Below are 14,397 nucleotides of genomic sequence, written 5' to 3'. Positions count from 1 at the left end.
AATAATTAAATAATATTATTAATATATTAGAACTTATAATATATTAATAATCCTTAAGTGTCCTTTCTCTCATTTAGTCTATCCAAGTGTTGCAATGCCATGCAACCCAAAGGGACCATGCCAACCGGGTCAAGTAAATTCCAGAAATAGTTATGAACTTAGACACCTAATCTAACACTATATTCTTCCCTCATTCTAATTAAATCTTTGTTTTTAGCATCTACGTTTTCTTTAAGAGTCTTGTTGACTTTCTTAATTTCATAAATTTCATTTTTAATATCAAAAACCTCTCTAACTAATAACTCATTATGCTCACAATATTTCTTAACTTTATCTTTACAGGACTGAGAGCATGGGATTTCACTTACTTTCTTGGAATTGTTGTAGGAACTCATTATTTTCCAACAGAAGAAATCTGATGAAAATGGATTTTGATCGAAAACCAAGAAAATAAATGCCCTTTGACTTGTAATCTTGAAATTCAACCTTTGTTTCCAAGAATAACCTTGACCGATAATAAGGATTTAGGACCGAGAACAAAAATTTATATACCAAATACATTGCTTCTTGACCGAATAAGAAACTTTAAGAACCGAAAACGATACTTCAAAACTGAAAACTTGGCCGAAAACGAGATTGCTGGACGAACTTGATTTTGGGCCGAGAATGTGAGGCCGAAGTTGTGTAGACCGAGAAGCCTGAATACCGAGAAGTCAGACCGAATACGAGGCCAATAACTAACAGTGTGGACAGAGAATGCGAGGCCAAAGACTACTTGACCGAGAACCCTAAGAACCGAGAAGCAATGCCGAGAACATTGAGAAGCGAGAAGCGAGGATGATATCCTTAACCGAAAAGTAGCTAACCGAGAACTACGAGGCTGCAGACCGAGAACGAGTACTGATTGAGATCTTCACAAACCCTAACTGAAATCAATTGTTGGCCGCCGAGATCTCGCAACCCTAACCGAATATGAGGCTGCCGCCGAGAACTACAAAGGTTGTGACCGAAGACCTCAAAAAAGTTTCCAAAAACATGAAAATTTGGACTGTAGGTTTTAAGGTGTAGTAACTTTGCAATTTTTGGTATTTTGTACTCTAAGAGCTCTTTTGCAAAAGGATATGTCACACTTCTAGACAAGGAGTCTTGGTTTGGTATCTGAAGGATGTGATTGAGGTGGAACTATTGGGTGGTGAGGTATTGTTGCACCAACATGTTGTTGTACATTGAGAAATGCATTGGAGTTTGGCCATAGAAGCTTTGAGGTTGGAATGGGAAGGTAAGTGGCGGATATGTTGCAAATGGTTCGATCGTTGTCAGTAGTTGGTTTGTCGTGAACGGTTGGTTTGTTGAGAGCTGTTGATTTACTCTGAATGGTGGAAGTTTTTGTAATGACATAGAAAGTGGTATAGTTGTTGTGAACAAGGTTTCATGGAAGGCGGTGGTTTGTTCGCCCGCGGTTTGGTTTACCAGCGGGGGTAACGTTTGTGCGAAGGAGAATCTTCTACCGGTGGCTTGTATAATTGGCGACGTTGTGCTGCTGAAAATCGACGTTGCTTGATGGTTATTGAATAGAAAAGTTTACAGTGACGTAGTGGCAAAAGGTATCGGGTCTTCCATTGTTGGACTCCAAAGTTCACATATCGAGGTTCTAATCATCGTTGGGCCACCAGACTGTGTCGCATTAGTCACAACAGTTGTCGACCTGATGCAATGTGGTGATGGGAGTGATGCCTTGTTCTAACGACATCATAGAACTGTTGGACTTCTCGGCGTTTGCTAGCTTTTTCAATGTTTTCATTCGTCATCTTTGAGGTTGATGATGTGTGGTTGTTGGTTATCCTTTGTCACACACCAGACAACGCCAAATGATGTGACCTGGTCCTTCGATTGAAGAAATGGTGGCTCTGAGCCCTACAACATAGTTTTGATTACTCTGGGAAGACCTACATGGTCACAATAAGGGAAAACTATCAGCTGTTCTCCGGCAGGTGCTCTCGGGAAAATGCTCCAAAGTTCAAGTCAGTGACTGAAATAAGGGTGTATGGTTTAAGCTTAGAGAGACCGACTTAGGCCTCGTTTTAAATGCTTCTGACTGATTTAGTTAAGACATTTTTGGCTGACTCGGTCAGCTAAAGCTTTTTGGTAAACCTTCTGACTCGGAAATTGAAGTCTGACCCGGTAAGAAAGAAATAAGCGGCTGACTGAGAAAGGAAGACCTCGTGTTCCACTTATTTCCATGCTTGTGTATCCTTGTACGTTTACATGTGTATCATATCCCAACAGGAAGAATCGATCCAACACCCACTTTGCATCTCATTCTTAATAGACTCACATAATCGATCAATCCAATACCCCCTTTGCTTTCTTAAAATCAATCACACCCCCACCAAGTTTTAATCGTTGATATCTCTAGATCGATCGATGGACTCGAGGGACTGTCTCACCACTTTGGTTCGAATTTAATTATAGGTATGTTCCACTTCTCATTTGCGTTTATATCTCTAGAAACAGTAAGAAATCGTACACTACCCCTTCTTTTAAATCGATCACAATTGCTGGTTGATTTTGGATTTAGACAATATGAAGAACAAGAAGGGGCATGAAATGTAGGTGAAAGTGGAGAACGAGATGGGCTCAACTTAAGGTATCCATTTTAATTTTTGAATATTTTTTTCATATTATGCAAATGTCTTCTAAAACAAGCTTTAATCATTTTGTTTCATCACAAATCATAATTATAATATGTGTATTTGATAGCCTCTACTATAATCAGGCTCTGATTATGATTGTGAAAAATATCAAATTTGGTGGTCAAAAGTCAAAGTCTTGAGTTCAATGTATGGTTGATGTTGCTCTACATATTTATTATTATATTTAAATCTAATGTTGTAGGAAATAGAATATGATTGATAATTACTTAAAATTTTACCTTCGATATTTGTTCATATTGATGATTTCTAGAGTATATTATTCGTGGAGTTGACTTGTATTGATGAGTTGTATTATATGAGATGTTATATGATCGATCTTAAGGGCAGAAAAAATAAAAAATATACTTTAATTGGTGCTAGGTGAAGCTATATGTAGCTATATATTATATATAAGTATATATTATGTATGTTGGACCTTTGTTGTTGCTATTGCATTTCTTCGTAAGTGTTTGGTTTGAAATCAAGTGTCTGATCAGATGTACAATCAAGTTGCAGGGGAAAATGGTCATTTTTCATCACTCAATACATTCGGTCAGATGTACAATCGAACAACATGGTTTCTTACTCACTCATAATTTCTTACCCGTAGCAGGCCTTTTATACTGAGATCTCCTATGAGTCCGTACGTGGTAGAACGTTGTCAGATCCGACGCCTTGATTGGTTAATCGTGCTCCTCGGTGTGCTAAAGCTAACGATTGGTTCAGCTAGTAATGCTCTGAGCATACTCCTTATCGTTTGGGGCCATTGGGTTTGTCGTGGAGTGGAATGTGCACTAAATTGATTATCATGATCATTGATATTAATTGCCCAATCAAAAATCTCATGATACAAACTTAATAATAATTGTTTAGATAGTTAATTACATGATATTGTGTTAATTGTCTTAATAACTATAATGTTGGTTAATTTGTCCAATATAACTGACTAATATAGAAATCGATGAATAATTGCTAATATCTATTGCACTCTATCGGCGTCCACTATAACTGACAGGCATAATAGACTCAATGTGAAAGAATATTTATATATCTTGTCTTTAAATCTAGTTTCTAGTTTTGTTTTGTGTCCAATTTAGTTTAAACGAAATTCCCTATTTACTTTTTTGTTTATAGTTTAATTACCAATTGAATGTGTTTGACACATGGTCTTATCTCAACTACACTTCTACATGATTATGTGTACTATCTATTGTGCCTTACAATCGCTATGATAAAATCAATTTTTTTAAATTTAAAATTTTGATTAATTTTTAGTATATAAAACCACAGTTGTAGTATGTACTATGAAATGGACTCCGACAATATAAAATGGGGCTCATTGCATAACAAAGTATTTATCATTTTAGCTTTTATATTTTGTAGTGGACCATTGCAAAATGGTGGACCGTAATATCAAATTACCTTTTAGATCTTTAAATTTGTACGAATTCTTTAGTTTCAAATTCAAAATGCTTAAACATACTCTAAATGGGATGGAAGGCCATATGATATCCGTGTGTAAGGCCAAAATACGTTTGTTTCCGTTTGAGTTGTCATCTAAACAAGTGAGATTCAATAAAAGATAATGACATGGGGTGTTTAAGGCCGATGGCTCAGGTTATGAGGGCGTTGCAGGTCGTGATTCGAAACATATGGTCCTAAATATGATCACAAAGATCCAGAAAGTGGTATCTACTTCTTGGTTCAATCGAAATTCGAAACTCAAGTTAAAATGTGTTGCTGACTAATATTTATAAAATGTGTTGGGATGTGCTCACAGAAACATAATAAGGTTATCACCAACACTTCTTGACAATTAAAAGCCCACAAAGAAAATTATTTGATACATGATTTATAGCTTGCGACAATGGTATATATGTTTTAGAGATTTGGCAAAATTACTATGTAGAACGAGATGTAAACTTTTCGACGACCAATAGAGCTTATAATATTTGTGTTAAAATAAATAATATTTTCATAATAAAGAAACTAACATTTTGTTATCTTTTAATATTTGGATATATTTTGTAGTATTTGTGGTTAAAAGGTTTTTAGCTTTATTCAACAAATGGTCGGGGATTGGATGTATACATCACAAGTTCATCCGGGTTTACATTCGGATCTTAGGATCCGGGGTTACCCAGGTACGTAAGGCTTCGACGACTGATCGTGGGTTATTATTCACTCGATCAGTTTCACTCTGTGACATCCTCATTTTCACGGCCAGAAAAGACCGATTTTGTTTATGCTTTATAAAAACCAGAGTACTTCATTTTATAAAAATGTTGCGGAATTTGTTCCCAGAAAAACATGGTAAATACGTTATTAAAACATTTTCGAAGAAACGTATTTATTTCATTTTAAAACGTTTGGGACGTCATCGTTAATACAGAAACATAAGCATAAACAGAACTTACAATTATTTACACTAGTGATCTACATCTCTTTAAATCTCTCAGTGTAATGTCACTTCATATCAACACCTGTAATATAAATAAACTGAGTGGGTCGGGTTGGGAAACCTGGTGAGTACATAGGGTTTTCAACCCACAATAATATAATTATTATGTTTAAACAATCAAACAATCAACCCAATTACCCATCCCCATTATCTTCTTTATTCTTAAGGATCTACCCTAAGAATCAGCTATTTCTCATTCATTCATTCCTAAGGATCATCCTAAGGAAACAACATGAAGTCCATTGTTGCCAATGACACATTGGTCAAGCGCAGCTGCTAATATTGTCACTTAGGCTCAGCTGCCAGAATTAGGACATTTTCTATGAGGCGCTTCTGCCGGTATTGACCTTTAAACACTACTGTCATGGTCATAAGGCTCCCTATTAGGCGCAGCTGCCGATACTATCCTTAGAGCGCAGCTGCTAGGATGTTTACCGTAGATCTAAATCATCTACGGGTTGTGGCGCAGCTGCCAGTGCTCATCTATAGGGTACTAGGTCCACTGCTGCCAATGTATACCTATAGGGCACTAGGTCTGTACTAGTAATGTTCCTCTATTTCAGCTTTTATCCATCATCATTCATCTACCCATGTTTTACCCAACATATTTTGTAGATATAAAATACTTTATACAGTTTACATCATTTAAAACATGTATAAAAATCTTTCACCAGCATAGACAACAAGTATTCAGACAATATGCACACATAACACGTAATTTATATTAAAATACTTCATATCTATGTGTAAGATAAAAGGGACCATGCACTCACAACACGTAAATTATATAATAAATACTTCATATCTATGTGTAAGATGAAAGGGACCATGCACTTACAACACGTAAATTATATAATAAATACTTCATATCTATGTGTAAGATGAAAGGGACCATGCACTCACAACACGTAAATTATATAATAAATACTTCATATCTATGTGTAAGATGAAAGGGACCATGCACTCACAACACGTAAATTATATAATAAATACTTCATATCTATGTGTAAGATGAAAGGGACTATGCACTCACAACACGTAAATTATATAATAAATACTTCATATCTATGTGTAAGATGAAAGGGACCATGCACTCACAACACGTAAATTATATAATAAATACTTCATATCTATGTGTAAGATGAAAGGGACCATGCACTCACAACACGTAAATTATATAATAAATACTTCATATCTATGTGTAAGATGAAATGGACCATGCACTCACCTGAGAAGGTGGTGACTCGGTACTCGGACAACGCTTCGTTTACTTTAAAATAATTTCCTTCGACGAAACCTAGTATTATCACCATTAGATTTTAGTCTATTATTCGCCGAGACTAATTAATAGTCTAGCTATTATTACTATTATATATACGTTAAAAAAAATACTTATATAACCCATAATAATAGCCCAAGTATTTATTATATGTTCTTAATAACGTTAATATAATTAAATAAAAACTATATTAAAAATAGCGTAGGCGTAGCTCACTTACAGCGGGTTTTATAGAAAATCAGACTTTGCTTGGAGCAGCGTTTCCGAGCCGAAAAGCTCTTCTTCTCGGAGCCGTCGAGCACTCCGGGGCTTCCGCCTCGTGCTAGGGAGGTTCCCTAGGCTTTTCGGGGGATTTCGGGGCTAGAGAGAGAGAATAAAGAGAAGAAAGAATGGGAAAGGTGTGAAGAAAATGAGGGTGTGAGAGGTGGTATTTATAGGGTGAAAATGGCTGAACTTGGTGCCACATGTCACCATCTAGTGGCAAGACTTGGGGAGAAAGCAATGGCCAAGATTGTGCCACATCACCCATTTTCGCACAGCACACTTCCGATTTCTAAAATCCGTAACTTTCACATACGACCTCCGTTTTTGACGTTCTTTATATCCACGCGTAGGTAAAAATAATATCTACAACTTTCATTTTGACTCCGTCGGCTAATTCTCGACCGATCTTAAATTTAACAGTACGAGGCGTTTAGACTGTTAAATCACCGCGAAGAATTCGTAACTCCTTCATACCGACTCCGTTTTCGTCTGTCTTTTTACCGTTGAGTTCCTATTAATGAGATCTTGAACTCTCATTTAGGTCACGTAAGCCAAAAACCGCTCGAACTAAAATTCGAGTTTCGGGCCGTGCACTGCTAAGCCGAATCTTAGAAAAATCATAACTTCCTCATACGAAGTCAGATTTGGGTGTTCTTTTTATCGACGCTCTTAGTTGAACATATTCTACGACTTTTGTTTAGATTGCTAAGGATAAATCTCGCTCTATCGTAAATTCACTATTTACGCTTCCCGGTGTCGTGCCGGTTTTGCTGTAAAACTTCGACGGGCCATAACTTCTTCGTTATAACTCGGATTTCGGCGTTCTTTATATGTACGGAAACCTTGTGACATATTCTACAATTTGGTTAAGATTATTTATTCTAAATAATCTTTTGTCAAAAAGTCATTTTCGACCCCTATTGCCTCTAAATTGACTAGCCCGGATCTGCGGGCGTTACAATTATCTCCCCCTTAGGATGATTACGTCCCGGAATCATCAACGAAACAGGGTTCGTATAATGACTCCATACGTCATCTCTTCATCCTAGGTAATAATTATAATTTCTTTATTCCTTCGAGTCTATCTTTTAGACTTATTGTCTGTAAGTAGTACTTAATTGTGCACCTGCTATCTTCTTCAGGTTAGACTCCAGATTACGATGTATCATCATGTGATGCTCGTTTAGACTTAGGTCTTTTAGAGTTAAATTCTGAAATAAACTATGCCTTCCTTCACGTTCTAATGTGATATAATCACACTTTAACATGTAGCATTTCTAGCTACCAACTTCTTTAGCGTCGAGCCGATACTTCTATTGGTCGCTTTGATTTCAGTTGTTTGGTTAAAGTCGGACGCTACATCAAACTTGGTTCTCTAAACCACGTAACCTACTCATCGTAGTCGGACTCAATGTGACATGACCACTAGGGTTGGGATAACAACAATCTTCTTAGTCATTACCGAAACAATGGTAACGGCATACTTGAATAAAACAAAATCAATTACTGGCTTCTTGGTAACCTTGTGACTTTCCCTGATCCAAGTGTGAGTCCTGTGCTTCCGGTAGTATAGGCCTCTACTACCATTCACACCTACTCATACTCGTCCCAAGTATTGTCCCGCAGTTTCCCAAGTCATCATGCAGCAAATCACACAATCATTCAACACATTAGATAACAAAACGAAGGTTTTATTTTATTACTTGAAACGATTACATGGGTGTTCAAGTTCACCCTAGATTATGCCTCTAATAGGCTACATCATGTGACACTATCTATATAGCTTCTTCATGACTTGATCTCTATATATCCATCCTTACTCCTGATTCCTTGCATCGTCAGCTGCTTCGTCAAGGATCATTTGAACTTCTCTTGCCTTTGGTTTTGGCGGCACATTTGGCTTTGTAGCCCCTTCTCTCTTTGGGAAATCTTGCTTGAAGTGCCCTTCCTCGTTACATTCATAACACACCCTTTTGTTGAATTTACACTCGTTGGCATAGTGCCCATGCTTCCCACACTTAAAACAAGTCACCTCCTCACCGCATTTTCCAGAGTGTTTCTTTTTACACTTCTCGCACCATCTTTCTTCACTCCCTCCTCATCTAAACTTCCTTGTACTGGACTTGCTTCTCTCATCGGGCTTCGCAGACCCCTCAAACTTTCTCTTTTCACCAACCTCGGTCTTGTTGGCGGTTCTTCCCATGATCCTCTCCTCAACCGACTTGGCAGCCCAGATAGCTGCCTCCAAAGTAAATGCCTGACGCACTGGCACCGTGTACTCCCATGGAAGTCCTTTTGCATACTTGTCAACTTTCGTCAGCTCATCCGGAACAAGACGTAATGCGAACTCCATCTTTTCTGTGAAGTTGTTGGTGTATTCATCAATAGACATGCTTCCTTTCTTCAAGGTAAGGAATTGGTTTTCTAGCTCGAGCAGATTTTGGGCTGAGCAGTACCTACGTTTGAATTGCACCAGAAATTCTACCCATGTCAGTTGCAGGGGCTCATTGGGGCTCAGAGTCTTCCCCAAGGTATTCCACCAACGTACAGCGCCTCCTCGAAATTGACGCACTGCAAATGTGGTCTGTTGTTTTCCCTTGCAACCGCACATCATGAAAGCTAATTCCATCTCCGAGATCCAATCCATGACCCCGATCGGATCCTCCTTTCCAGTGAAAGTCGATGGCTTGCAAGTCAGAAAATCCTTGTACTTGCATCCATTCCTCTCGACTTCGTCGTCGTGGTTGTTTTGTCGAACTATTGGTGGGTTGACTTGACCAACAGTCCCACTGTAGTTCTCCTCCTCAGTCTGCCCTTCATTCAACTCGGGACGTTCGATCTGAATAGTCGCTTCCTCTCGATTTTGCTGGATCAAACGTCTGGTTTCCTCCATTTGACGATCCAACATTTCCTGGATCATCGCTTGCACTCCGGCCATCGTTATTGGCTCAGTAGCAGCTACCATAACCGGTATTTGCTCAATCACTGGGGGTTGGTTTCGGTTCCCATTTGCATTCACGTTTCCGCTACGGGTTCTTGCCATCTTGATCTATACACCGAATAAGGTGAATCTAGATCTTTACTTAGGATTGACGGTTAAATCATCCTTATCACTCCGAAACATTTATATGCTAGTTCTAATATCATAGTTAAACGCTTAGAATCCTAAACACATAAGGTTTCCAGATCCGGTCGGCAACAGACCATAGATCCGAACAACTAACACTATATCAGGCACAAGTATTTAGCACATAAAAGCATTTTAGGCACAATTCCTAAAATAATCTAGTGCTCACACCTCACAATCATCTCTTAGCATTCTAAGTTTAAGTCTAGAAATAAATCCATATTCCTAGTTCGCTTAAACTAATGCTCTGATACCAACTGTGACATCCCCATTTTCACGGCCAGAAAAGACCGATTTTGTTTATGCTTTATAAAAATCAGAGTACTTCATTTTATAAAAATGTTGCGGAATTTGTTCCCAGAAAAACATGGTAAATACGTTATTAAAACATTTTCGAAGAAACGTATTTATTTCATTTTAAAACGTTTGGGACGTCATCGTTAATACAGAAACATAAGCATAAACAGAACTTACAATTATTTACACTAGTGATCTACATCTCTTTAAATCTCTCAGTGTAATGTCACTTCATATCAACACCTGTAATATAAATAAACTGAGTGGGTCGGGTTGGGAAACCTGGTGAGTACATAGGGTTTTCAACCCACAATAATATAATTATTATGTTTAAACAATCAAACAATCAACCCAATTACCCATCCCCATTATCTTCTTTATTCTTAAGGATCTACCCTAAGAATCAGCTATTTCTCATTCATTCATTCCTAAGGATCATACTAAGGAAACAACATGAAGTCCATTGTTGCCAATGACACATTGGTCAAGCGCAGCTGCTAATATTGTCACTTAGGCTCAGCTGCCAGAATTAGGACATTTTCTATGAGGCGCTTCTGCCGGTATTGACCTTTAAACACTACTGTCATGGTCATAAGGCTCCCTATTAGGCGCAGCTGCCGATACTATCCTTAGAGCGCAGCTGCTAGGATGTTTACCGTAGATCTAAATCATCTACGGGTTGTGGCGCAGCTGCCAGTGCTCATCTATAGGGTACTAGGTCCACTGCTGCCAATGTATACCTATAGGGCACTAGGTCTGTACTAGTAATGTTCCTCTATTTCAGCTTTTATCCATCATCATTCATCTACCCATGTTTTACCCAACATATTTTGTAGATATAAAATACTTTATACAGTTTACATCATTTAAAACATGTATAAAAATCTTTCACCAGCATAGACAACAAGTATTCAGACAATATGCACACATAACACGTAATTTATATTAAAATACTTCATATCTATGTGTAAGATGAAAGGGACCATGCACTCACAACACGTAAATTATATAATAAATACTTCATATCTATGTGTAAGATGAAAGGGACCATGCACTCACAACACGTAAATTATATAATAAATATTTCATATCTATGTGTAAGATGAAAGGGACCATGCACTCACAACACGTAAATTATATAATAAATACTTCATATCTATGTGTAAGATGAAATAGACCATGCACTCACCTGAGAAGGTGGTGACTCGGTACTCGGACAACGCTTCGTTTACTTTAAAATAATTTCCTTCGACGAAACCTAGTATTATCACCAATAGATTTTAGTCTATTATTCGCCGAGACTAATTAATAGTCTAGCTATTATTACTATTATATATGCGTTAAAAAAAATACTTATATAACCCATAATAATAGCCCAAGTATTTATTATATGTTCTTAATAACGTTAATATAATTAAATAAAAACTATATTAAAAATAGCGTAGGCGTAGCTCACTTACAGCGGGTTTTATAGAAAATCAGACTTTGCTTGGAGCAGCGTTTCCGAGCCGAAAAGCTCTTCTTCTCGGAGCCGTCAAGCACTCCGGGGCTTCCGCCTCGTGCTAGGGAGGTTCCCTAGGCTTTTCGGGGGATTTCGGGGCTAGAGAGAGGTTCTAGAGAGAGAGAATAAAGAGAAGAAAGAATGGGAAAGGTGTGAAGAAAATGAGGGTGGGAGATGTGGTATTTATAGGGTGAAAATGGCTGAACTTGGTGCCACATGTCACCATCTAGTGGCAAGACTTGGGGAGAAAGCAATGACCAAGATTGTGCCACATCACCCATTTTCACACAACACACTTCCGACTTCTAAAACCCGTAACTTTCACATACGACCTCCGTTTTTGACGTTCTTTATATCCACGCGTAGGTAAAAATAATATCTACAACTTTCATTTTGACTCCGTCATCTAATTCTCGACCGATCTTAAATTTAACAGTACGAGGCGTTTAGACTGTTAAATCACCGCGAAGAATTCGTAACTCCTTCATACCGACTCCGTTTTCATCTGTCTTTTTACCTTTGAGTTCCTATTAATGAGATCTTGAACTCTCATTTAGGTCACGTAAGCCAAAAACTGCTCGAACTAAAATTCGAGTTTCGGGCCGTGCACTGCTAAGCCGAATCTTAGAAAAATCATAACTTCCTCATACGAAGTCAGATTTGGGTGTTCTTTTTATCGACGCTCTTAGTTTAACATATTCTATGACTTTTGTTTAGATTGCTAAGGATAAATCTCGCTCTATCGTAAATTCACTATTTACGCTTCCCGGTGTCGTGCCGGTTTTGCTGTAAAACTTCGACGGGCCATAACTTCTTCGTTATAACTCGGATTTCGGCGTTCTTTATATGTACGGAAACCTTGTGACATATTCTACAATTTGGTTAAGATTATTTATTCTAAATAATCTTTTGTCAAAAAGTCATTTTCGACCCCTATTGCCTCTAAATTGACTAGCCCGGATCTGCGGGCGTTACACACTCTCACTCTCGTTCTCTCTCAGTTCACGTATATAGATTAGGTTTTGTTCTAGGGTTTGTAACAAGCTTTTGTTTGTTCTTGTTGATATGTTAGATTAGATTGAGGGTTTCATTTTGAGAGTAGTATATGATTGTTGTAGTGAGGTTTTCTGTGTAAGTACGTGAAAACCACCTGTATGTTAAGCCTCTATTGATATAATAGATGGTGATGTGGGAAATCATGTTTTTACATGGTATCAGAGCTACAAGGCTCTGATTCTTGTTACTGATCATTCGTAGACGCTTTGTCTTCTTTGATAATCAAGGTATATGTTTTGGTTCCTTTTGTTCGTTCTTTGTTTTTGACTGATTTTTATAGATTTGCACAAACTGTTTCAATCTAGTTTTCCTAACGAAAACCATATCTTATTCAGTTCATGTGAAAATCTAGGGTTTCTATTCGACTTTGTTGCAATCATTTCTTCTTGATCGATCTGTTCTTTGATCTTGGTTACTGCTAGTTTTTTGTGTATATCTTGCATATTTAGAAGATCGTTTTTGTGTTTTTTCTCTTTGGTTGGGTGGATGTTGTTATCTTCTACTGGATCGGTCAGTTAATCTCGTCGATTTGAAATAAATCTCTAAAGGTCGGAGTTCATCACCGATAAACATTAGTAGGGAACGGATTTGAGAGCCGACTGGTTCTTTGTTTTGCTATTTGTTTCTTCTGGACTCACTGTGAGGTTTTCTTGTACCATCTTTTCCTATAATTGTTCTGGGAGATCCTAGCTGCCTTGAGGAGGCGAATTACTTTATAGTTTTTTGTTAATGGTTTTTCTTGACACTGTGATTGCTTGTCTTGGGCCCCAACATACCGTGGTGACCATCTGCACTCTAAGGCTTTCACGATTGTGTGTGATTTTTTCTTGTGATTCTTTGTTTACTGATTGCTTGTTAATATGATTGGTCTTGTGATTAAAACCCATGGTGGGTCAGGATCCAAACCTGATCCTGCTGTGAACTTTGATGATCCTTTATATGTTCATTGCTCTGATAATATTGTTATTAGCGTCATTAGTTTCAAGTAGTTAGAGACTCGAAATTTTAGGATATGGCGTAGTTCTATGGTTAGAGCTTTAAAGGCTCCTAAAAAAAATTGGTTTTACTAATGGAACTATTCCTAAACCTGTTAATGATCCCATTAAAGAGTATAAATGGGAACGTTCTAATGCTATCACCTTTTATTGGATTCTTGGATCTATTTCTGAAAATTTGTATGCTAATCATGCATGTTCTAAAAGTGCACATGATTTTTGGAATGAGTTGTCTAAAACTTATCATAAAACAGACGGTTCTATTATTTTTAGTGTTCATCAAAATATTAATTATCTCACTTAGGGTAGTTTGCCGTTGTCTAATTATTTTAGCAAACTTGATTCTTATTAGAAAGAGTTTGATGGATTAACTAACCTTACTGAGTATACTTATGAAGCTGCTAATAGTTTTATAAATCATTCAAAGCTTATGAAATTAATGCAATTTTTGAGTGGGTTAGATAAGTCGTATAATCAAGTTAAAGGTTACATTTTATTAACGGAACCTCTTCCCTCAGTTAAAGTTGCTTACTCTTTAGTGTCTCATGAGGAATCTAATTAAAGACGTAGTTCCAGTTCTTTGAACTCAAGTTCTAAAACCTCATCTTCTGCTTTTGTTTCTAAACTTGTTGATTGTAAAAGATCTAAATCTAAAGGTCAAATACCACAGTGTAAAAACTATGGTCTAAAGGCTCACTCTATAGACAAATGTTCCAAAATAATA

This window comes from Lactuca saligna, chromosome 5 (assembly GCF_052625555.1).
Source record: "Lactuca saligna cultivar CGN05327 chromosome 5, ASM5262555v1, whole genome shotgun sequence".
Taxonomy (NCBI): Eukaryota; Viridiplantae; Streptophyta; class Magnoliopsida; order Asterales; family Asteraceae; genus Lactuca; species Lactuca saligna.
This window is presented reverse-complemented; position numbering follows the sequence as displayed.